General features: G+C 42.5%; 1 protein-coding gene across 1 annotated transcript in view; it reads left to right on the forward strand.

Annotated features, from left to right (window-relative positions):
* The window catches only part of DLGAP4 (DLG associated protein 4), a 1,552,488-nt gene that overhangs the window by 284,335 nt on the left and 1,242,763 nt on the right, over window positions 1-25,390 (forward strand). The window lies entirely within an intron of this gene.

Below are 25,390 nucleotides of genomic sequence, written 5' to 3' on the forward strand. Positions count from 1 at the left end.
ATTTATTCAATCTTAGGTGGGTTTAGCTTTACTGCCACTGCGGGGCCAATTGTGAATTTAATGAAGTTACCACAGACTGGCTCTTCAGCTCTTGTGCATCCCTGTGTGTTTGTAAATGATACAGTCATGAAAGTTTTCTTGGTGTCTTGCACTCTGAACAAAATAGAGAGTGTTTCCATTTGGAAAAATATAAAAGAGGGCCTGATTAAAAAGGGAAAACATATATTTTTTTAAGTTTACCTTTGTTTGCTATTCACAAAGGGATTTATGAAATAGACCTTTTTATGTGTGGAAACCCCCACTCGTACATCCCTTTGTGAATAGCACACAACAGTAAACTTACACAAAAGTTTGTTTACCTTTGTGAATCAGGCCCACAGTGTTTATCTACACTGATAACAGTGCTTAATTTGTGCCAGTATTTGCGGGTGTTCAGAACTGGCACCTGTAAATGAACACAAGCCCTTAATTATGACAGTCCACCACATGATGGCGCTAACTGTCTGTTATTTAGGGCCTGAAAAGTATTATATAGTTTCATACACTTCAAAACCATTATGAACTTGCACATCAAATCCACCTCAATATGGCTAGAATAGTCCAAAATGTCACACTTGTATGAGTGTGATGGTTAGTACCTGACGCCAGAACTGAAATTTGGCAAACTTAGCAGGGGCAATAAATTGGGCCTTGGCACTTAATTGTTTTACACATTAACTACAGATGGATAACGAACCTTGTGAAAAAATGGTTTCTTTAGGAGGTGAAAACACATGCCCCTGAAGTGATTACTTTCCAGCACTAATGGTTTACATTTTTCTCCGGCTGAGAATTAGTTCCATGCATTAACTATGGTCCTGAGTCATAGATGATTTCTTACCATGGCAAGTGCACAGATATGGATTCCAACAACCTTCCTTTTTTCCAGGGCCAAACCAAGGAAAACAGCAACTGTCATATGAAGAATGGTGTGCAGAACCCACAATCAGATCTTAAAGCACGAATTAATTAGTTTAGTCACTCACAGAGATAGGAGTTTAGCTTGCAAAGCCAGCACGTGTATGGTGGCTTGCGGTATTCAGAAAGCAAATCCTTAAAAAAATGTAAATAAGCAGGGACGGAGCTAGGCATAGGCGGTGTTGGCAGCTGCCCAGGGCCCCACGCGCAGGTAAGAATATGGAGCTTCGCTTCTGTGTCAATCTCCACACAATTAGTCAGCCTACCTACTCCTCCAGCGCCCCCTCTGCCACCCAGTCACATCATAAATGCATTTTTATGGTAGGTGCCTTGGCCTCTCATGTTCCTAGGTGTGTTGGTGTGGGAGAACGGAAACAGTGGGTGAGGCAGTGGGCAGCAGCAAAGCCAACGATTGTGTTGGTTCTCAACGTTAGGGGGGAGGGGGCAGCACTTTAAAACCTGTCCGGAAGCCTTTCTGTTTTGCTTTGCCAGGCAAAAGAAGGGTCCATTTGTTCCAAGGACCAACCACTTATTGTCATGTGAGGTAAGGTGGTCCGGGGGAAGAAGGAACAGCAAGAAAAGACTGGCATGGCGGGGCTTTGTTTAGCAAAGTGCAGCCTCCTGATTCTTGAAGCACTGCATCAGGATGCAAGGTCCAGGTATAGTGCTCCCTTGCTTGGGCCTTGCAGCCATTATCCAGTGCTGCGAGGCCCCTGGAAGGGGTGATCTCTCCCCGCCTTAAGCGCTACATTATTGCTGTGAAGCCTTGGGTTTGAACCTCTCTCCCCTGGGCCTCGCAGCTCATGGAGTAGTTTGATGGAAGTTGGGAACTAGGTACCAGTCCTGCTACTGGCTCTAAATCCTGTGATTCTGGGCAAGTCATGAAATCTCCTCATGCCTAAAAAAAATAACGTGACCCTTTGTAATGTTATTAGTACTTGAGTTAAGTGCTCCAAAAATCCTTGGGCCGAGTCGGTTCTACATAACATTTCAAAAAAAGGAACCACAACGCCATGTCACTGTTACCTCATGTCCTGACACTGTGCATCGTACATGACTCAAGAAAGCCCTGCTGAGTGGATGAGCGGAAGGATGGATGGATGGGTGGAAAGCTGGATGAATGAGTGAGTGAAAGGCTGGATGGATAAATGGATTGATTGAGAGCATGGATAGATGAGCGCAATGATGGATGAGTGAATGGAATTATGAGTAAAATGTTGAATGGATGGATGACTGAGTAATAGGGTGGCTTTGAGTGAAAAGATGGATGCGTAAAGAGTGGATGGATGGATCATGAGAGAATGAATGGAAGGATGAGTGGATTTGTGAATGAAAGAATGGATGAGAGAGTGGGTAAATAAATGGGTGGAAGGGGGGATGAATTGGTGAAAGGATGGATGGCGGAGAGAAAAGGTGGGGTGAATACGTGAAAGGTTAGATGGCTGGACAAAGTGAAAGGAAGGGTGAATGGATGAATGAATGGATGGATGAGCAAAAGTATGGATAGGCGAGTGAAAGAATGTATGGATGAGTGAAAAGATAGATGTAAGGGTAGATGTGTGAAAGAATGGACACATGAGTGAAAGGGAGGGAGGAGGGATGAAAGAAAGGATGGATGAGCTTAATGGTGAATGGATCGACAAATTAATGAATATGTGGATGGATGAATAAGTGAAAGGATGGGTGTATGGGTGAAAGGGTAAATGGACGGATGGAATAAGGAAAAGATGGAGTGCTAGTATGGATTGGTGGATGGCTGGTTGGACGAGCTAAGGGATTGATTGAGGGATGGATTAGTGAAATGGAGGATGGATGAATGGAAGGATGGGTTTAGAGATAGATAGGTTTGGATACAGGGTTTATGGATGATTGAAAGGATGGATAGTTGGATGGCTGGTTGGATGAACAAAGGGGTTGATTGAGGGATGGGTGAGTATTATGCTGGATGGATGGGTTTGGAGATGAAAAGAATAGTTAAACAGAATTTAAAGGTGAAATGGTGGATATCAGCGGGTGGATGGAAGGATGAAAGGATGAATGAATGGATGTTTGGATGGGAGAGACAAGAGAACTCTTTTAGGTAGGGTCACAATTACTTGCTTCACCTCCTTGGTACCATTAGAGCTGTGGTTGAAAGCAGGGGTTATTTTTATTTTCTGGCTACTCCTTTTCGTTTGTATGGCATTTATGTGTTTGCTGTGGTATTTACTTGTGGCATCTCTACATCATATGTATGACATTCTGAGTGACACCCAACTGATACATAAATCTTACACTAGTAATTCTAAATTGTAGTATGTTTTAAGTGTAAGGTTCTAGAGAGACCCTTATAGTGCCATGTGGAGTGCTTGAGATGTAGATTGTGTTTGTAGCAATAGCCAAGGTATCCAAAATAAACTGTGTAATAGTGATTCCTCAGTGCCTTCTCCAAAAGAGCTGGAGGGAAAAGCGCCTTTGTGACCTATGTCAGTCAGTGCAACTCTCTGCATAGTCCCCATAAACAAAGTTTGACTCTGTATTTTAAGTCTCACTTGGTGACATACTCATAATGTAGTCCCTATTGTGCCCATCACAGGAACCCCCCTTTAGTTCACTACCACAGCAACAGTCCTTTAGTAACATCCCAACAACAATGTGTTGTAAGAACTTCTTAATGACTCCTAGAGACCAAGTCAGGGATGAATAAAGGGTCAGTTTCCAGTTTCTAGCTAAGAAATTAGCTGTTCGCCAGCAGTCTCGAGGCAACGTCTATTTGATGATATTGTGCCTCTGTTGAGATGATACGAGGCCTAAACCCTCAGCAAGAATAAACAACAGCGTTATACTACTGCAACAGATGCACACACTTGCATGAAGATACTCACATCAAAGCAGGCCATAGCCATTTCCTCACAACTGACTTCACTAATGGTTCCACAATAAGTGCATCATCAGACTTTCTTTTCTAGTCAGATTTACATGAAAACTGTAACATTCACTAGCACAGACTTCCACCAGAGGAGGTCTCAAGTTGCATATTTATACCTCATGAAGGTAGTCCATCTTGCTGTTATTATTTTGCACCCTGGAGCTTGCCTTTTCACTTTTCCAAGAGAAATGCAGCAGTACAAAGTCCAAATGAAAGTAATAAATCAAATGATGGATAAGTTAAACATTCTAAAAAATCACATTTTAAACAGCATTTTCAGGACAGGGGTGATTTTAACCCTTCTTTGATGCAGCCTTACATGGAGGCAAGGCGTTTGTCTATAGTGCATGCTTTGCTTTGTTTCTCTACTGCCATTTGTTTAGTTCTGACCTTTGATTTATAAAGCTTTCAAATAAAAATATCAAGTATTTGAACTCAACTTTATTTCGCTATACACTGTTGCATATTGTTTACTATAGCGATGCCATTTAATGAATTTTCTGCACTGCTCTTGATTTCTTATCATGTAATAATCTGGAAACAATCAATTAAGATTGAGTGATGAAATACACCTTTTTGAGACCAGTACCTAGCTTTTCCTTTCATGTGACTAATGTAATCCACTTAATACAGCTTTAAAATAGATAGAGTATTTCATTTGGTTATTTATTTTTTATCCATGTTACTGATATCCAAAGTAAGTCACTTCAGTGATGCCAAAGAAGAAGAATTATTCTGTGATATCACTTTCTGTGATGTCATTTTTTGTGACAAATGCAAATTAGTGGGGCCTCACATCTTTCCTTTTGCTCGGGGCCCTAAAAATCCTAGGACTGGCCCTGTAAATATTGACATCCTAGGTCTTTTCTTACGAGGCACATTTGTTATGAATCAACACGGCCTAGAGCTGGGGCAAGGAGCACTCCGATATGATGGATCAGAATAATGACGGATGAGCTAAGAGCCTCAGTGAGAGAGGAAGATTCAGCATGATGAATTTCACAGTTGAGCCAGACTGTGGGTGGTCATCAAAGCTTGCATTTTTCTTCCTCGTGCACATCATTTCTGAATTGTTGACTTGCAAGTGAATGACACAGATCCTGCTGTGGTGATAAATGGCATGTGCCGGCTATGGATTACTCCAGCCACATTTCGCTGTGGTCACTTTCAGAAGTTAATGGGGTGGAAGAGAGAATATTTGCTTTTACTGTCTCTGCAACCTAACTTGCAGACTTAAACAAAAAGACCCAGTCCAAAGGAACTTCCACAGGGTGCAAAAAAGTTTTTTTAGATGAAAAACCCTCACCCACCAGGGTTACCCCTTGGTGGCATGCTTCATCATTGGGTTTCCTCCTCTTCTGCTACAGAAAGAGGCGTGCTGCCACCGACGGAATACGTGGGAGTATGGTTCCATCAATGTATATGCTAAAAGGCATATGACTGGTGGGGTCTTTTGGTGAGTTAAAAATACCACCCTCTGGATGGTATTACTAATTTAATATGTCTTACTCTCACAGGGGTGGTATGGTTAAAAAAGGGCGTGTTGGAGGGGGGTATATTATGTACCTTGCCTCCTAAGCGGTCTACATGTTTCAGAGTCTACACCTAGACTCCTCATCAGGACCAAGGTGGACTCCCTAGTGTCACTCCTTGTACACCTAACACTAGTGAAAGCACTAATACTACATGCTCTGTGGCATGGTTAGGTATATACAACTAGAATAAAGTAATACCCATTAGTATTGATGTTCTGCTGGAAAACATTTTGGGGGACATTCCAAGCTTGGCGGGCGGCGGGAGCCGCCCGCCAAGCGGGAACCGCCAGAAGACCGTACCGCGGTCAAAAGACCGCAGCGGTCATTCTGGGTTTCCCACTGGGCTGGCGGGCGACCGCCAAAAGGCCGCCCGCCAGCCCAGTGGGAAACACCCTTCTACGAGGAAGCCGGCTCCGAATGGAGCCGGCAGAGTGGAAGGTGTGCAACGGGTGCAGTAGCACCCGTCGCGAATTTCAGTGTCTTCTAAGCAGACACTGAAATTCAAAGTGGGGCCCTCTTACGGGGGCCCCTGCAGTGCCCATGCCATTGGCATGGGCACTGCAGGGGCCCCCCGGGGCCCCACGACACCCCTCACTGCCATCCTGTTCCTGGCGGTCGAAACCACCAGGAACAGGATGGCGGTGAGGGGGTCGGAATCCCCCATGGCGGCGCAGCAAACTGCGCCGCCATGGGGGATTCCTCAGGGCAGCGGAAAAGCGGCGGGACACCGCCGGTTTTCCGTTTCTGACCGCGGCCATACCGCCGCGGTCAGAATGCCCTTAGGAGCACCGCCAGCCTGTTGGCGGTGCTCCCGCCGACCCCGGCCCTGGCGGTCAAGGACCGCCGGGGTCGGAATCACCCCCTTTGTGTCTACGCTAATCGTCTCTTAGATCCTCCGGGAGGGGTGTGTGCTTGTAGTCACACATTCATCAAAGCTACACTCCCGCTAACAGCCTAATTCTCACCTCACTGGGTCCAAAAAAAAAAAAATATATATATATATATATATATATATATATATATATATATATATATATATATATATATACCTAACCATACCACAGTTATGAGCATCAAAATGTGGAGAATTAATACACTGCATAAACTATATTGCATGACAGTAATATCACTTTCACAATACTGAAATGTACTTATATGATAACCCTTCTTTTTCCACTTGTTCATCATGAGCCACTGTCTTTAGAATGCGATGTATTACGCTATGGTCTCCCAGAAGTGGGTGTTTTAAATTTGGTTTTCTAAGTTGTGAGTAATACTATGTGTGAGTTTTTGGTCTCGCCTGAGATAGTGCATACACTGTTGCATACATTGCCTTAGTTCACTTAAAAGGAGCTTTGAACTCACCCCTTGCTTACCATTGGCTGGCTATGACATTGTCACTTCCATTTTTTGCTTCTCTTTGGTTAGGCCATGCAGGTTCATTTTCCCTTCTTTATGTGTTTATCCCTCCCTTGGAGCAAGGCCCAAGTACTGCTTCCATGCCCAGTGAGTGTCCTTCTGCTGCTTGTGCTTTTTGTTCCAGGTGCCTTTTTTTCTACCTGCCCACCAGAAGAGTGCATATGCTTGCAGGTCCACTTCTTTCTATCTTCTCACTCCCATCCTCCTCCCTCATTCCGGTAAGTTCCTTGCTCTCTCCAGCTGTAGATCCCCAGTCCCTCATGTTGCTTGTCTCCTTCTGCTCTGTGTTATTGCTCATCCCGCCCCTTTCCGGTTCTCACATTGTTGACCCATTGATGCTGTTTCCTCAGTGCTCCTCCTTCTGGCATTGTTACTTCACTGCTCAGCAGTGCTACTGTACAAAAGGGCTAAAACACATTCACGAAGCAAGTATTTCTCACGTAGGTTAGACCTATTGGCTTTACCAATGCATGCTTGTGCTGTGACAGGGGTAAAATACAATTCTTTGTGTAGAGATCATTAACAGTGAATGGGTTATAAATCAAACCCCAAATTGTGATTCTTTTAAAGTGCTATTCCCCAGGATGTGAATGACTCAAGTGTGGTTATTCAGGTAATGTTTATATTAAACTGTTTATCCAGGTTGTGACTGCCTACGCAGAGTTTAAACTGTGATTCTCTAGCATGTGACTGCTTGACATTGAAATGCTGTTAAGTCTATAGCACTACCTTTTATGCAGAGCTTAATACATAAAAGAATAAGTTCCAGGCCCAATTCTTTGCTCAGAATCCCAAAGCCTGTGTTACAGAATGTCTGGGTGTCAAATATCAAAGCAGCCTAGCCGTGATTCCACCTCATGCCTCTTTTATACACCACCAGCCATTCCTTGCCCTTTAACTCACTCTTGCAGGCTCTTTTTTATCCCTGCTTTCTACCTTTGTCACTGTTTTTCCTTCTTTTATATCCTCCTACATTTCAACCTTTTGTGTTTTTCTCTTTCTTTGTGTCAAATTCTGATTAGGAAAAATAAGTTCTGGTCCCCAAGAATGAGTGTTGTTGGGCCCATCTGCAACCTCCAGCATGTATTAAGCACTCTCATTAAGAAAGCTTTAATGTAGTGTTTTGGGCTGTCACAGCCTAAAGTACAGTCCTTCCAGCTCATTCTGTTTTAATGCACAGGTTAAAGGATTATTACTCCGTAAAAGTGTCATTCTACAGAGTATGACTAAGTTTAGAGGCAGATCTACATGCTGTGGTTGGATTCAAGTGTGATTCCTCTAAATTGATCGACAGCAGCTCTTAAAATTATCCCAATATATCACTGCAGTACTTGAGGATGTGTCATGGTGTTCTGTGGTTCTTCGTCTTGGCAATGGATTAAAATGTGAGCGTGGCTCAGTACTTTGTACATAGTGTTAAGAATGGTGCTGTATTCAAATGGTCTATAAAGGCTGAAAGTATTCTTCTTTGTCATCTACTTGTGTTACACATACACTAAACTCAATGATCTACAGGTGTTTTCATCATAGACCGTGAAGATGGAAGATGAAGTGGGAACTATTACTGTGTTGTGAGCCTTCCAAAACCTTAAAATGTCTTGTTTATTTTAAGCATAATCAGATTACCCCTTCTCTTTAAAAGTCTTCTGATGTCTCACTACACACAAAGTATCTCCACATGCGCAATGTATCTCTGCAGTGCAAAGAGGCCTCTAAGTGATAATGTATTTGATACATAATGGCAACATTTTAAAGGTTTACTTCCATACAAGGCTGTGATGCTGGAAACCAAAAGCCTTGCTTGTCCCTCACAGCTTATCTTCCATTTAATGTGCTGCTGGCAGTGTCTGTTCATGTCAAGTAAGTATAGAGGCAAAGTAGACACTAGTGACCTTGAGGAGGTATGGTTTTAGGAAGGCACACACAGCCAGTCACAGAAGAAGGGGACGTTGACACAGTATACATACCAACACGGTTCTGTCAAAAACGGGTTTCTCAGGTGCTTTAGGAATTTCAAGGAGCTGCAACCCGAGAGCACCTCCTCTTACATTCCAGTTAGCTGCTTGCTTTGAAACAGGTACTTTACTGTTACGTGCAAGGAGCTTAACGTTAAAAGCTAGAAAAAACTTTTGAAGGCAGTTTGTTATTAAACATTTAAAAAGAGGACCTTTGTTTCAGTTCTGCATATAAAACAAACAAACAGTTTCAACAGTTATTTTAAAAAACAGAATTGTTATGTGCATACACTTCTGTACACCTGCTATTGATGTTTCCTTTTTCACATGCTTTTGAACCTTTAGCAAAGTGCCCGACTCTTGTATCATCTTTTGCTTAAACTCCATCCAGTTGGACACATGTGATCGCATAAGACGTCGGGCACAAACTCACAGGATGCCTACATTTATTGGACCAAAACTACAATCATGTGCTTGACATTTACTTCCGGGTAGCGCACTGCTACATATTCTGTTACAAACTTGCAGCACTCAGTTCCTATTTATCACTAGTAATGGGGGCAATAAGCAACAGAGCAGGAGGTGCAGGAAGGATGGCAGCAACAACCGGGTAACGAGGGGGGCGGAAGCGATTGTGCAATAAAATATAATCAGCGACCGGCGCTGAAACTGAACGCGCACCCACTGAAAACAGGCAAACAGTGTAATACAAGAAAGAAAGAAAAGATACTCCCACAAAATAAACACAGAAGCACAAAGATACCTGTACTTGGTTGGTGTTTCGTGGAAGGAAACAAAATGCAAAAAGGATCAGGAAAGAGGAAGGATTAACCACTAGCAAAGAAGCATTTTTGAACGACTACCGAGACAAATAAAAAGAGAATGGGTGGGCTGTAAGCCCACAGAGTGAACACAGCATGTCTCAAAGAGGCAGCACATGCACTGCCTCGATAACACCTAAAAATGCCTCTGCAATTCACCATGTATGTATATATGCTTATCGTACTTCCATCTCGTGAACCTAACCAAAAGTCATGGGAGTGCTGTACATGGTTAAAGACAAGCATAAAATGATATAGTAATAGTAAAGGAAGAAAAGGTGGGTTGCCGATGGCTAATTCATTGTGATGTTGTGTTCTTTAAATTAGTGAGTCTTCAACTTTTTGCTAAATTGGAGCAATGTTGAGATTGTTCTGATGGATTAGGGGGTGTTGTTTCAGATTCTGAGTGCATAGATACAAAGGTCAAGTGTTTTTCTTCCTTTCTAACACTTGTAAGTCTGGAATAGTATGGTGTCTTTGCTGCAGGTGTGCCGAGACTGAAGTGGTGGATAGTTATCTGTAAGATAAGCCTATGTGCTGGTTGCAGTGGCTTTGTAAACAATATGACAGTGGTTCCATGAGTGACATTTGTGCACAAGTCTGCACACTCAGGCAATTACTAACATTCAGGTGTAGTCACAAAACAATTAATGCACCTTAGGGCAATATTTCCTATGATCACTGTTTTATTTCAGCATTATAATACAGAACATAGTGTAGTTTAGTCCAGACTGTGCAATATGATAAGGTGCTCAGTGTAGTGGGTTTTATATTCCATCCTGTATGTTTGTGTTTTTGTAAATGACGCTAGTGGTCTTCATGATAGTGTGGGCCTTCAAGGAGAACCAATGATGTCCCATCAGGATTTGGTTGATTCAGCTTCTGAAGAAATATGCTCACCATGTCAACAATGTGATTCCTTGCAAACTGAAAGGAAATTGGGACAGCAAATGAGCTTCCCTTCCTTCCTTCCTCTTAATGGACAGGTGTTTTAATACCAACAATTAATGATACCAGCACACAGATGGACATCTTATGGCCCTAGCAGGACCATCAACAATCAGATGCAGCTGGTCTTGTGATTTGAAGAACGAATCCTGTCTTATGAATACTGATGAGGCATGATTTCTGTGATAGTTTGTGTCCAAACGCTGCAATGTGCTCGATTGATGAATATATTACGGAGTGACTGCCAGGTCTCATTGTAAAAGTGGACCAAGGGTCTGCTGTGTGAACTGGCAAGTGATACATTACATGCCCCTACTTCCTCCTTCTGTCATGTTTTTTCTCATTCTCCAATTAGACCACTGCCTGTTATGAATTCCACTTCCATGAATAACGAAACCTATCAATCACCACCGCAATTAGCTCAGTGAATCTTAAAAATAAGTCAAGCCTCAATTTATAGCAAACAACAACCAGTGGTGTAACGTAAAATGATGGGTCTGTTTGCAGAATGTGAAGCGTGGCCCTTTAGTCTCCCACATCTCATAGATATTCGTTGGCTTTGAGTGTAATGGGACCCCTTTGATGGCTTGGGGGTCCTTGATAGGTCGGGACCCCCCATGTACCACAGGAGCTATAGGGGCCTGCATTATGCCCCTGTAGCTAACCCCTTTTCAGACTTCCTTTGACATTAGAACATTATCATATTACCCAAAAGCTTTGCCATTGTCTCTGTTAGAAATTGTGTCTTTGGTTGGCAGTCAGGTTACCCCTTGTTCAAGCAAGGGCCCTCACTCTGGTCAGGGCAAAGGAGAATCATACTCAGTTAACCACCTCTCACCCCCATTGGAGCTTGGAAGGAGCAGGTAGGCTTAACTTCAGAGACAATGTGTAAAGTATTTGTATCAACACACACAGTAATACAGTGAAAACACTACAAAATGGACACCATACCAGTTTAGAAAAATAGTCAATATTTATCTAAACAAAACAAGAGCAAAACGACAAAAATCCAACATACACAAGTCAAGTTATGAAATTTCAAAGAATAAACTCAAAAATAGAGCTTAGAAACACAAATGCTTTGAGTTGGTATTAAGTGGCATTGTGACAGAGTCGTTTCCTACAATGCGACACCATTGGTGCCATTTACAGAGTTGTTCGACCCCTCCAGGTAAAGTACCTTAGCAAACAAGTAGAAAACAGGCCAGTGAATGAGTCGGGGAGTGAGGCGTCTCTGGATCCGATGCTGCTTTGGTTCCGGTGCTACGGAGCAGAAGGGCAGAGGCTTTGTGCAGCGGCATCGGGTCCTTACTGCAGAGCGGTGGAGGTGAAGCAGCATCAGTTGTGAAGTCGGTCCCTTGGTTCCGGCAGGCACGAACTCCGGCAAAGTCACAATGCTACTGGGCAACCTCATGGAGTCACGATGACGTCACAAGGCCCCAGGCTTTGCAATGGTGTCGGATGTCACGGACATCAGACTTACGACACTCTGAAGTCAATGAAGTCAGACGGGATCAGGGGCTGCAGCAACACAAAGCCTACAGGGTCTTCGCACTTCTGCAAGGTTCATAGCCATGGGGCAGGCAGCGGCGTGGTTACAGGCAGTGGTGTCCTTAGCGAAGTTGCACAGCAACGTCTGTCATCGTTAGACGGGTTTTTCTCCAGAAAATTACTTTCAGGGGCCCAGGAACTGGACTGGCACCCTCTGAAAAGCTAAAGTCCACAGCATGCAGACTCAGAACTGGATGGTGAAGCCATTGCTGTCTCTGAGGCTTCTAAACAGGAGGCAAGCTCTACTCCAAGCCCTTGGAGATACCTCTCAAGCAGGAATGCAAAACAAAGTCCAGTCTCTGTCCCGTTGCACAGGCTGAAGCAGCAGCTGGACGATAGCCCCACACAGCACAGTCACATGCCAGGCCAGCACTTCTCCTCAGCTCTTCAGCTCTTCTCCAGGCAGAGGTTCCTCTTGAATCCTTGAAGTAATCTAATTTTCAGGGGTTTTGGGTACACTACTTATACCCCTTTCTGCCTTTGAAGTAGGCAAACTTCAAAGGAAAGTCTCTCTTGTTTGTACGATCTTGCCTAGGCCAGGCCACAGACACACACCAGGGGGTTGGAGACTGCATTACGTGAGGGCAGGCACAGCCCATTGAGGTGTAAGTGACCACTCTTCCCTTCCCCTCCAGCCCATATGGCTCATCAGGATATGAAGGCTACACCCCAGCTCCCTTTGTGTCACTGTCTAGAGGAGAGGTGCAAACACCCCAACTGTCAAGCTGACCCAGACAGGGAACCACAAACAGGCAGAGTCACAGAATGGTTTAAGCAAGAAAATGCCTACTTTCTAAAAGTGGCACTATCAAAAACATAATCTAAAAACAACCTTTACTAAAAGATGTATTTTTAAATTGTGAGTTCAGAGACCCTAAACTTCATACCTCTAACTGCTCCCAAGAGGAACATGAACTCTAATAATATTTAAAGGCATTCCCCATGTTACCCTATGAGAGAGATTGGCCTTGCAACAGTGAAAAACGAATTTGGCAGTATTTCACTGCTAGGACACATAAAACACACTAGTATATGTCCTACCTTAAACATACACTGCATCCAGCCCACGGGGCTACCCAGAGCCTACCTTAGGGGTGCTTTACAAATAGGAAAAGGGAAGGTTTAGGCCTGGCAAGTGGGTACACTTGCCAAGTTGAATTGGCAAGTTTAAAACTGCGCACACAGACACTGCAGTGGCAGGTCTGAGACATGTTTACAGGGTTACTCATGTGGGTGGCACAACCAGTGCTGCAGGCCCACGAGTAGCATTTGATTTACAGGCCCTAGGCACCTCTAGTGCACTTTACTAGGGACTTACTAGTAAATCAAATATGCCAATCGTGGATAAATTAATCACCAATACAATTTACACATATGCACTTCAGCACTGGTTAGCAGTGGTAAAATACCCAGAGTCCTAAAGCCAACAAAAACTGGTCAGAAAAAATAGAAGGAAGGATGCAAAAAGTTCGGGGATGACCCTGCAAAAAGGGCCAGGTCAAACAGTCTCTATGAAGATACCTAGGACATTTTTAGTTATGTCCTAGACTGCACTTAATTTGTGGAAAAGGAATTGTTGGGGCCCAAAGTTTTGTTCAGGAGTCCACAGCCGGTGCTACGAATATTCGGGATGATGAATACCAAGACTGGGTACTCTTGAATCCACCTAATCCCTATTTTGTCTACCATACCACACCCCTGGCCTTGTATCTCACTTTTGCAGATTCTTTTTCATACCTGTTTTCTCCCTTTAGCACTGTCTTTTCTTTTTTCTCTTCCCCCTTTTCCACTTGTGTGTTTTTCTCTCTTCTGCTTCGGGTCTCAGTTTCATGAGGGAAAATAAGAGGCAGTCCACAAAAAATAGTGCCTGTGGGCCCCACTTTGAACCATGGTTCAAAGTTAACACTGGGTCGAGAGAAAGCATAAACTGTTTCACCAGCCTCATGTAACAAAAATTCTAAATAAAAAAATGCATTCATATAGGCCTATGTAGAGGGGCTACGGATCAGTCCTCTTCGCCCACTTATCTGTTGCGCTGTCATTCACGTTTTTCTTCCACCTAACAACAGCTTGTATCACGGGGCAATAGACCAGCTCGCCTCATCCTTTGTCTCTCTTGCCCTGAGTGGAAAAGCATCTTGTCTGGTAACACATGCACAACTATTTTAAAAAAGTATTCTTTCATACCGGGGGTGGTAGAACAATACTTTACTTGGCCAATTGTTTTGTCTTGCCAGTCTTCATCATTTTCGTAAGTTATAATCTGTCTCCACACTAAAGTACTTCAAATCCAACAGAACGTTTTGTTTGTACCTGCATCTTGTTTTCCTGTGGTATGTATTAAAACTAAAAAAAAGGTTTCTGTAGCTAGTCTAAGTACATCAGAGTGCTAGGAATCATATACTGTTCTATTAAAATTTTATGCAGTGGTTACTTTTTTAAATATACATTTTTAATGGAAGAACACGCCCTCCACATTTATGTGGTGGTATGTTTTTTTTTTTCACGTTATCCATTCTATTTTTGTGATGCATGCTTCCAATAAATATTTTTTAAAATCAATGACCACACCAATTTTCTAATGCTAGATGCATTGGCTTTGTCAATGCTTGTTTTTTTCAGTTTGAGAACATGAATTACACATTCCATTCCAGCTACACTCTAGCTCATAGCCATCTTGGAAACTCTGAAATAGATTTGAAGTATAGCTGCGAGGTGGAAATACCCATTATCCACCACAAGTTATTAGTTCAATAAAAATAAAATTTCTGTTCCAGAGTCACTTGTGAAGCCAAATCAGGCTATTTTTGGTGACCAAATAGAAATTTTCAGTAGTACAATCCGAAACATTTTTATATGGGTCATAGTATTGTTTCTCCAGTGTCAGAACATTTCAGTACCATACCATCATAAGAACATATAGCAACAATTAAAAAAAGCAAAGCAACGGATCCCATGAGGAATGGTCACCTGTGAAAATAATCACTATTATATCTTCTAATCGAAAACCTAGGGCTGTGAAAAATTTGCATAGATTGCTTTTGCGTATTTATGTGGGATTTCACATAAACTGAGAAAATGATGCGCAATGCAAACCAGCGTGTAGCACTATATTTTTGTGAAAAATATTCCGTGTCCATTTTGAATGTAAGAATGCATTTTGCATTAAAGAAATAGAATTAAAAAATGTTCTGCAGACAACAGCCGCTCACATTCTGGTCGTACACACTGTTTCCGCTCGCACATGCTGAAGTTTTTCTATTTAACGTGACGTCATGGTGTAATTTTAGAAAATGTTCATATTCCGAAATTCTGGAAATTATGTGAGATTACACCAGCATAAAGGAAATTTTGTCAGGCCTTCTAAATCCCCTCTGTGCAAGGTTTTGGAGGTTTCCTCAGCAGAACTATCATCCAGTTTACCTAAATTCTACTTAGCAGTCTATACCAGTGGTTCCCAACCTGTGGTCCGGGGAGCCCTAGGGGTCCGCAAAGCCTCCTCAGGGGGTCTGTGACTTCTTAGAAAATTAATATTAACAGACTAGGTACCCAGCTTTCAGTAATGACTAAGTGGGGGTCCACGGATTCAAGTGACTATTCAGTAGGGGTCCCTGGGTTCTAGTAATGATAAAGTGGGGGTCCACAGAAGTCAAAAGATTGGGGACCACTAGTCTATACAAAATTATGTCATTCTGAGCTCCTGTACAATGATCCGGAACATCTGGTGGTAACACACAGCTAATGTGGTATTATCTTGGTTCATTTTTAGATGCACGCCAGTTGTTGACGCACCCCAAGGACTTTAGTAAAAAAAAAATACTTCCTGCACCAAGCTCCATTTTTTTTTAATACAAATTTTGTGGTGGTTTATTTGATGCCTCTTGTTTCTCAGCGGTCACTTCCAAGTGCCAGGGGTGTAGAACATTAAAAAGGATGTCGAGAAAAAGGCATGTGGCGTGAGTATCAGTGTGAGCTTGAAAAGCCAGGTCTGGTACTTTCACAAGTCGCTTCAGGAAATGCTCTTGAGGCATCTTTTTGATTTTTTGATGTAACCAAAGCATGCAATTGTATGTATTTGCAGAGGTTATGCGAAAATCCTGCTATCACTGCAATAAATAAATTGATATAAATGACCAAGGTATTTGGGGGGGAACCTTGTGCATGGTAACACAGAAGTTTGGTTGCACCGTCATAGACAAGGGAGTGCCATAATAATGTAATCGACGGTACACACGATGCAATTAGTTCACAAGCTCAAAATGATTTTCATTTCAAGCAGTTCCCTGCTATGAGAGTTATTAGTCAGTTATTGTCGACAGTGGGATGAGGACACATAATACCAAGCGTTTGACATTGCAGCCGAAGGCGATGAGCAGTGCAGGCTGCTGTGGTAAGTTATCCCAGAAGCACAATTTATATAATGCAGTCTTTTAATAAATGCTACGAAATTAAGCGAGGGAGGCTGGGGTGAGAAAAGTGAAGAAAGCTATAGAGGTTCACTCATAAACCATTTGTGGTGTTGGCGCCAACCTGTTGATTTTTTAAGGTCTCATGTCAGTGCCATTTGTTTACGACATGAAATGTAAATTAAATTTCATGTTTTTTTAAAAACTTTTTTGTGTACATATTGTTTTTAAAGATCGTACGTATTTTGTTGAGCTTGTATATTTTAAACTTTGTGCTTTTATACGACAATTGTCTGTTTGCTTGAGCCACATTCTTGATAATCCAGATGTTTACGTTGGCATGTGAATGCTTGGCAGAAGAGCCATTCTTCATATTTCCCTGGAACACATAGAAAAGCTGTTGGTTTTGTCTTTGGGTCTGTTTTTTTCTACGGATCCGTACCTATGTCCCAGTGTTTTGCCTACATTTTGTTTCTTTCTTGAGAGTCGACAGGGTTATTTTAAAGTCCGCAGAAAGCAGAGGACAGCTTTGTAGTGGTAATTTAGCTTATAATTCACCCACTGCTCTTCAGGTATGCTTCAGTGTACATATGTCCATGGAGTGCAGGATATCCACCTCCATAAAGATGTGCAAGAGTCTAATGGGAACATCACTGCCTTCTCTTCTTTCTTCCGACTCTGTATAGTTTGATACCTATAGGCCTAGGTACCATACTTCGACTATATTAATCGAAATCAAAAAGAGCAGACAGCAAGCCTTCTGTCTACCTGTACCTTTAGGTGATTTATGACTTCCCAAGAGAAAGTATGGTTAATAATTAAAAGATGGAAGTCTTTTCTCTGTACTTAGATTTCTGATAAGGGATAGTTAGGAAAGACATTCAAGGATTGCATTGGAGACGAGCACACATTTGTATGGCGCATAGTACTGCTCTTTGATAAAACTCAGATTTATTTTATTAGTGACTGGTATTATGGAGACGGATCCTTACAATGTGAATTCTCAGGAATGATAATGGCTCTGTGCAGGAGCACACCTATGAACCTAAGACTGCCGATATCTAACCACTGGTGCACCAAACAAATCAAAGGCATTTAGGGCGTATTTGAGTCTGGTGGGGAAGGTCAATGGTAAAAAGCATAGAGTCATACTAGATGTATTTTTGCTGCAAACAAGAGACTTGACTCAGCAAATAACTCCTGTGACATTGATGCTTAATATTAAATGGTCAGTGATAATATACCAGATTCAAACACAAAGTACTGAGTCAGTGAACTAAGAAGCTTGCTCACTTTGCCTGATGTTCTGTGTACGGTGACCTACTATTGCAGGAATGGCAGCCATGTTTGCAACATAGCCCGATGATAATGGGTTGTCAGAATCTGCATATACCTGATGCTGGAGTGCAGTTATATCTAGAAGTGCTGCCAAGATTTACCCTACTGAGTGGATTCAAAATCCATGCATGCTAATAATGCCAATATTCCAGTCTAACTCAAGGAGTGCTGTAAATATTCATGTCAGGCAGTACTCCAAGTAATGTATACTGTGAAAAGTGACAGTGCTGCCTCTAATTTATGCCTTCGAGAACTACCTGTATTGATGTCAGGGAGGCCTGCCAGCTATGTTTTTATATGAGAACACAAAACTGACTCATCAGGGTTGTGATAAATGTATCCCATTATATAAAATTAAGAGCCACGGCCATGCTCACTTCTTGTCTGTACATGTTACCTGTTAAAGATGCGCTGTCATAGAAGTCACCTCTCACAGCTACCTTGCCTAAAGCACTATGAGTATTGAAGGTGTGCAAACATATCCACCATTGGTGTAAAATATTATATGTCATGTGCATTCCATGGATAACACATCCCACAGATCATGCTTGCAGGTAAGGCATGATGTGTAAGATTAAGCAATGTCAGTAGACACCTTGTTTTATAAATCCCATGTGTGTAAGGCATTGTATGTAAAAATATGTGTTGTCCATGGATATCTCATCCACTAGATTCCACATCTAGATAAGACATTATTTATAACATTAAACAAAGTTAGTGGATGCCTTGCCCCGCAGCTCACACATAGGTGTAAGGAATTCAAAGTAAAATAAAGCCATGCAAATGAATGCCTTGTCTCATAGCTCTCATGTGTATTTAAGGCAATGAGGGCCTGATTTATGAAAAGTTAGCACCGTTATATTTTGTACGTTTGCGCTGCTTTTGCATCACAAAATCACTTAAAGGCGGCGCTAACTTTCCATAAATCAGGCCCTAAATGTAAAATCATACCAAGTCAATAGCTACCTTGTCTCATAGATCTCACATGTGTGCTTAATTCAGAATGTGTGCAATGCAGTTTATGTAAAAGGAAGCAATGTGAACGGACAACTTGTGTCACAGAGTGCAGTGTATTATGTGTATAATGAAGTGGTGTCCACAGAAGCCTGGCCTGAGATGCCTATGTGTATAAGGCTTTAATGTAAAGTGAAGTGGTGTCCACAGAAGCCTGGCCTGAGATGCCTATGTGTATAAGGCTTTTATGTAAAGTGAAGTGGTGTCCATGTCCCAGAGGTCCATGAGACAAGGAAGTATATGGTGCTAAACTACTGGCCATGGTCGTCTCTTCTCACAGACCCCCAATCGATGGAAGGGATTATACTTGCAATGGGAAGGTGTCCCTTAAAATCTCTTCCCATATATATCCTTATGTCACAGTGACTAGACTTTGAAAACCAAAAACCAGGTCATTTACCAAAAATAGAAGAAAGGCTCCAATTTTACATCAACCGAGCACTCATCATCATTGAAACACAGAGAACGAGGCACAAACTGAATACTTTAAAAAACAACTTTTAAACCTAGTGTCCTGCATGTTATTTAAATTGCTCCCTGATAACAGCTGGTACGTAGCCCTTCTTTCCTGCTTGGGAACCCTTATAAATGTGCGCTATCTGTTTCAAGTCGACCCCCTATGAACACCGAGACATATTCTAAATTAGCTGAAATCTGATGGGACACGCCGTGATAGCAAATCGTGCATGCTTGGTCACCTTATCTAGTGTGTATGGTATTAGCGATAAAGAAAACCCTGACTCTATCCCCCATAGCTCGCTGTTTAAATCCTGGTCTTAGATGTTCTCTCTTCATAGGCCTCTGAGGAAGCAGTACCTTAAATACATCTGAAATCTGAATTCATTAATGTATCTTTTCATCTTTTACCCATGACTCTCCCTGCTCTTCAGGGAGTGGGAGCAAAGGCCATCTTCTGAGAAGTCACTGCCCGGCTCATGCTGACATATATTTAGACTGCACATACGTAGCCTTCCACAATGATTTAGTTTTTCTGAACTTTAATACTACTTTCAGTCAACATACCACTGGGGAACAAATACTTCCTTGGCTCAGTCTATTTATAACAAGGCATGGCTGATGGAAGCAATTTCATTCAGCCTCCGTGAGCTATTAGTAGCAAGCAGCAGCAGGGGCTCTGCAATCAACCCAACTAGACCTGAATTTCACCGGAGCATGTGCTGAGTGCATTAAAAATGCATGCCTCAAAGCCCTTAACTCATGTTCCCCGCTTAGTAGGGGATAAAAACAGTCTTACTTCAGTATAATCACACTGACTATATCTATGGTTTCCAAAGGTATTTAATATTTTCTTTGGGAGGTTGCACAGGTGAATGATTGTAGACATGGGGGACAGGGACAGATGATGGCAGCAGAAGCTTCTTGTTGTGTGCCTTAACCCAAATCAGAATGAATGCTTGTTGTTACAGAAGACAATATACATACAGTTCTTGACGATTAACTAAGGCACAAAGATATGGTGACTTGTGCAAAAGCAGGGTGTGGCTTCGAGAATCCAACTTGAAGGTACATACTCAAAAATGCAAGCTTTGTGCATCCACACACCACTGTAGCTCATACAATAATGCACTAAGTGCTGCAGACTATTACCTTTATCACTCATCCCAAATCAATTAGAGGGCGCATGTGTGGATATGCATGCATATGTGTGCATGTTCATGCAGGTGTTTGTTTGTCTCTGTATACTGCAAAAAACCAAGGTTTCTCTAGATGGGTACCCTCTCAGGATCTGTCATACAGTCGACTTTCAATATGACTATGGTAGTCTATGGCTTTAACAGGAGATCAAATGGCACCAGTCATACATATACAGCAGGGCAAGAGAGGTTGGTCACTCTGGCATACATCTTCTCTAATAATGAAACATGGAACACAATTATGGTATTCCAGAAGTTTGCCATTATTTTTTCAATTGTTTGTGGTCAAAGACATTTTTCAAGGCTCTGGAGATGGAATGATCCCTAATTGAGTGGCATCCCTGTTTAGGATTCAGTGTCCCTCACCCACCAAAGTGCCATACTTAATTACTCTTCTTCAGGTGAGGGATGCAATACCTGATGGCATACTTTCAGAGATGTTTTCTGAGATCTTTTATCACAAGTTCAAGAAGCCAGTCAGGCCTGATGAACTTCCCCCTTATGAAGGTGGTCTCTTTTTATCCAGAGGATTAATAATAGATTGGGCCAAAAAAAATCAGGTGATTCAAATTACCATTGCAAATCCCTAATGTGAATTTCTGTTAGACCTGACAACTTTGTGGTGGTCACCCCTAACTTTTTGCCTGCCCCCCCCTCCACTTTCTGGACTGTTTTGCTGGTTTTAGGACTCTGCAAACTTTACCACTGCTAACCAGTGCTAAAGTGCATATGCTCTCTCCCTTAAAACATGGTGACATTGGTTCATACCTAATTGGCTTATTTAATCTACTTGTAAGTCCCCAGTAACATGCACTACATGTTCCCAGGGCCTATAGATTAAATGCTACTAGTGGGCCTGCAGCACTGATTCTGCCACCCACATAAGTAGCCCCTTTACCATGCCCCAGGCCTGCCATTGCAAGGCCTGTGTGTGCAGTTTCACTGCCACTTTGACTTGGCATTTATAAGTACTTGACAAGCCTTATACTCCCCTTTTTCTACATATAAGTCAACCCTAAGGTAGGCCCTAGGTAACCCATAGGGCAGGGTGCTGTGTAGGTAAAAGGCAGGACATATACCTGTGTAGTTTATGTGGCCTGGAAGTGTAGAACTCCTAAATTCGTTTTACATTGCTGTGAGGCCTGCTCCTTTCATAAGCTAACATTAGGGCTACCCTCATAGACTGTTTGAGTGGTAGATTCTGATCTGAAAGGAGTAACAAGGTCATATTTAGTATGACCAGAATGGTAATACAAAATCCTGCTGACTGGTGAAGTTGGATTTAATATCACTATTTTAGAAATGCCACTTTTAGAAAGTGAGCATTTCTCTGCACTTAAATCCTTCTGTGCCTTACAATCCAAGTACGACTGGGTTACTTGACAGCTCCCTTGTGCATTTCACTCAGACATCCCCAAACACAGGACGATCACTCACACCTGCACACATCAGCATACTAAATGGGTTTTCCTGGGCTGGGAGGATGCAGGGCTTGACACTTACATGTCAAAGTACAATGGCCTGCCCTCACACAATGGACTGTCAAACCCTCTACTTGGACCCTGGCAGACAGGATGGAACTGAAAGGGGACCTGGTGCACTTCTAAGCCACTCTTTGAAGATCCCCCACTTCAAAGGCCACATTTGGGTATTTAAACAGGGCCTCTGACCCTCCCAACTCAGACACTTCTGGACAAGATACCACTGGTGAAGAAACTCTGACCAGAACCTGCAACCTGCCAAGAGGAACTGCCTGGCTGCACAAAGGACTCACCTGACTGGTTTTCTGCAAAGGACTGTTGCCCTGCTGCCTTGCTGCCCTCTGGCTCTGCTGAGAAGAGCTCTCCAAGGGATTGGAGACAGCTTGCCTCCTATTCCTTGAAGTCTCAGGACCAAAAAGACTTCCTCCTGCAAAGAACTCCTTGTCTGGCGAAATTTCGATGCACAGCCTGCCAGAAACGACGCACAGCCTGCATCGCGGTGAGAAAATCACTGCACGCCGAACCGGAATGACGCAGCCCGACTCCCCTAGAGGAGATCGACACAGCGCCAGAGTTGTGACCGGAACTTTGACGCATGGCCCACTGGATCGGCGCATACCTGAGCCGGAACGATGCATCCTGACTTCCTACAAGAAGAATCAACGTAGCGCCTGCCGTGCGACAGAAATTTCCCCGCATCGCCCACCGGATCGACACAGCTCCTGTGACTTTGTCCTGCACGCACAGGATTTCTCTGCATTGTCCCTGGGGCGTCCGAAGATCCAGCAACCTGAAGAGGATCCAAGTCAGCGCACCGGAAATCGACGCAAAGCCTTCCCTTCATGGAAAATTATCGACGCATCGTCTGTGTGCGTCCGGAGAAACCGACGCACACCTCCCTGTTTTCACGCATCTCCTCCTCTGCGGTCACTTGTGGAGAATTTGAAGGCAAACCAGGTACTTTTTGCCTGCAAGAGACACTTGTTGCTTTTCATCATTTCTAAAGTGATATTTTAACGTGTACTTATCAAATCTTAATCGTTTTGACCTGCATTTAACTAGATAAATATTATTTATTTTTCTAAACAGTGTGTGGTGTATTTTTGTGGTGTTATACTGTGTTATTGCATGATTAATTGCACACATAATTTTCACATTGCCTTCTAAGTTAAGGCTGACTGCTCAGTGCCAAGCTACCAGAGTGTGGGCACAGGGTAATTTTGATTGTGTGTGACTTACCCTGACTAGAGTGAGGGTCCTTGCTTGGACAGGGGGTAACCTGACTGCCAACCAAAGACCCCATTTCTAACAAATTCTTTACACATAGCTGGATTCCTTGGTAAAATAAAAAAAAACAATGGTGTTTTTTTATAGGCACCATTATCCATTGAATCCTAAGCGGTTGATGTGTTTCTTGCATCTGGTGGCCCTATAGGGCCCATGGCATTCAGCTGGACATACACAAGCCTTAAACTAATCATAGAGTGATTACGTGTGTCCCAGCTGTTGGAATGTCTTACAATGTTGTGCAAAACATATCATAAAATAATAAAAGGATGTTATTATATCAACATCATTAAGGGATAAAAAGGATTAGCAAATTTGTGCCAGAGGTTGCAAGTGCTGTGCACCGGCAGGCATGCATGGTGACAGTGAGCAGGACTGAATTTTTCATGAGACTTTGGCACAAAGTGAGAAAGGTACACAGCATGAATGTAAAATAGAAATCATTAGTGAGAAAAAATCAAGAGGTATAGGGTGTGGTAAAAAAGGTGTGAAGTGGGAGCAAGACTAAGCAACCTTTGTATTTAATAACCCCTGCATTTAGCAACACTGTTGGAGGTTTCCCAAGAAAAGCCTTGGGCAAGTATGTGAATTTGTTTAACAAATTATGCACAACATTAATGGAGTGCATAAATTTAACAGTTGTTACCCCATTGTAGCTTTGTGCAAAAACGGCAACTGACTTGAATCCCATGTGAGGTATCCAACCAATCTGACAACTGATCTTTGAAAGTTAAAGAGTTGCAATAAGTGCCGGCTTTAATATCTGATTGTATTAACAGTTTATCACTGGCTAATTTTGATCTGCTGCTGCCTCGAATTTTCAATAAGGGTCATATATTCTGTGATGCGGCTTCCTGTCACGTCGTTGTGGTCAAAGGCAAGGTGGCATCAGTAACACTTCCCTTGTGGTTCAGATGAGGCGAGACACTCTCAAACATATAATTACCACAGCTCATCAAGAGGATGTGTGTTTGGCAGGACAAACGTGAAGGTGGCAGTATTATCAAACTCATGTCATTAAAAGTAATCTCTGTACATTAGGTGATTGAAAACATTGGTGCCTAACATGTAGAGCCAAGATTTTAACCTTTACATCTTTGCCTCTGGCAAAGGTGTACGTGCCAGAGAAACTTGGCTCACAGTTGCAGAAATTTCTTCACTGATTCACCTTCCGCACTCCTGCCCAATAAGGCCCTCTGTCGATCCATCATCACGTTCTTGATCACATTTCCTTAATTCTTGAGAAACTTAGCTGGTTGCCATTTGATGCCAAAATGAAATCTGAGATCACTGGCCTAGCCTTCAAAGTCGTGCTTTCAAGCTACCGCTGCAGGTGGAACTAAACTGACTATGGACATACCTGTGGTTGAAGACTACGCTGTGTATTTTTCAAAACACGTGAAAACATGACTTTTCCAAAATGTACTTTGCCAGGATAATGGCTTAGTGATGGTGAGTTAATGCCTGCTTCTGTCATCTGCAGCATGTCATGAGTCAAAATCCCACACGCCTTCCGCCGTTCTAAAATCAGTGAATTGGGTCCTGTTATTGTTGGTAAATGTGGCATCTGTTATTTACAGGGATTAAAACAACAGCAGTGTGGTGTGAAGTCCTTTATACAAACAATTTATTGTTTGCTTACTTTTTTACATTTATTCATGTAGATCATTGCGTTCTCGGCCACAGTCAATTCCTTTTTCAATGTCTCTGAAACCAGATCATGTGCTGGGCAATCAGAGCTGGCAACAGAGCCCCCATTGGCAGCACAATCCCCCCACAGTCTCCACATCACATTTGATGAGACTATGTGTCCTGTTTTGTGCAAAATGCTATATTAGATATTTCTGGTACAGTGGAAAGTATTGTATTGATAAATGGAAACTAAAAAAATAAAATCTCCAAATGTAGATGCAAAAGCATACAATACAAAGGCAATTACTGGCAAATAATGTGAGCTGTTAGGAATTCGAACATCCAGCCAATCACATTTCCAGTATATTGGTAGACAGGAAAAAAATCAGGCCTAACCAAATCTCGTGGGGGGGATGTTTGACGGCGGGAGTAGACATCTGTTGGGTTTGTTGTAGGTAGATGTTCTTTATTTGTATGCTCTTC

Source organism: Pleurodeles waltl, chromosome 7 (assembly GCF_031143425.1).
Source record: "Pleurodeles waltl isolate 20211129_DDA chromosome 7, aPleWal1.hap1.20221129, whole genome shotgun sequence".
NCBI classification, from domain to species: domain Eukaryota; kingdom Metazoa; phylum Chordata; class Amphibia; order Caudata; family Salamandridae; genus Pleurodeles; species Pleurodeles waltl.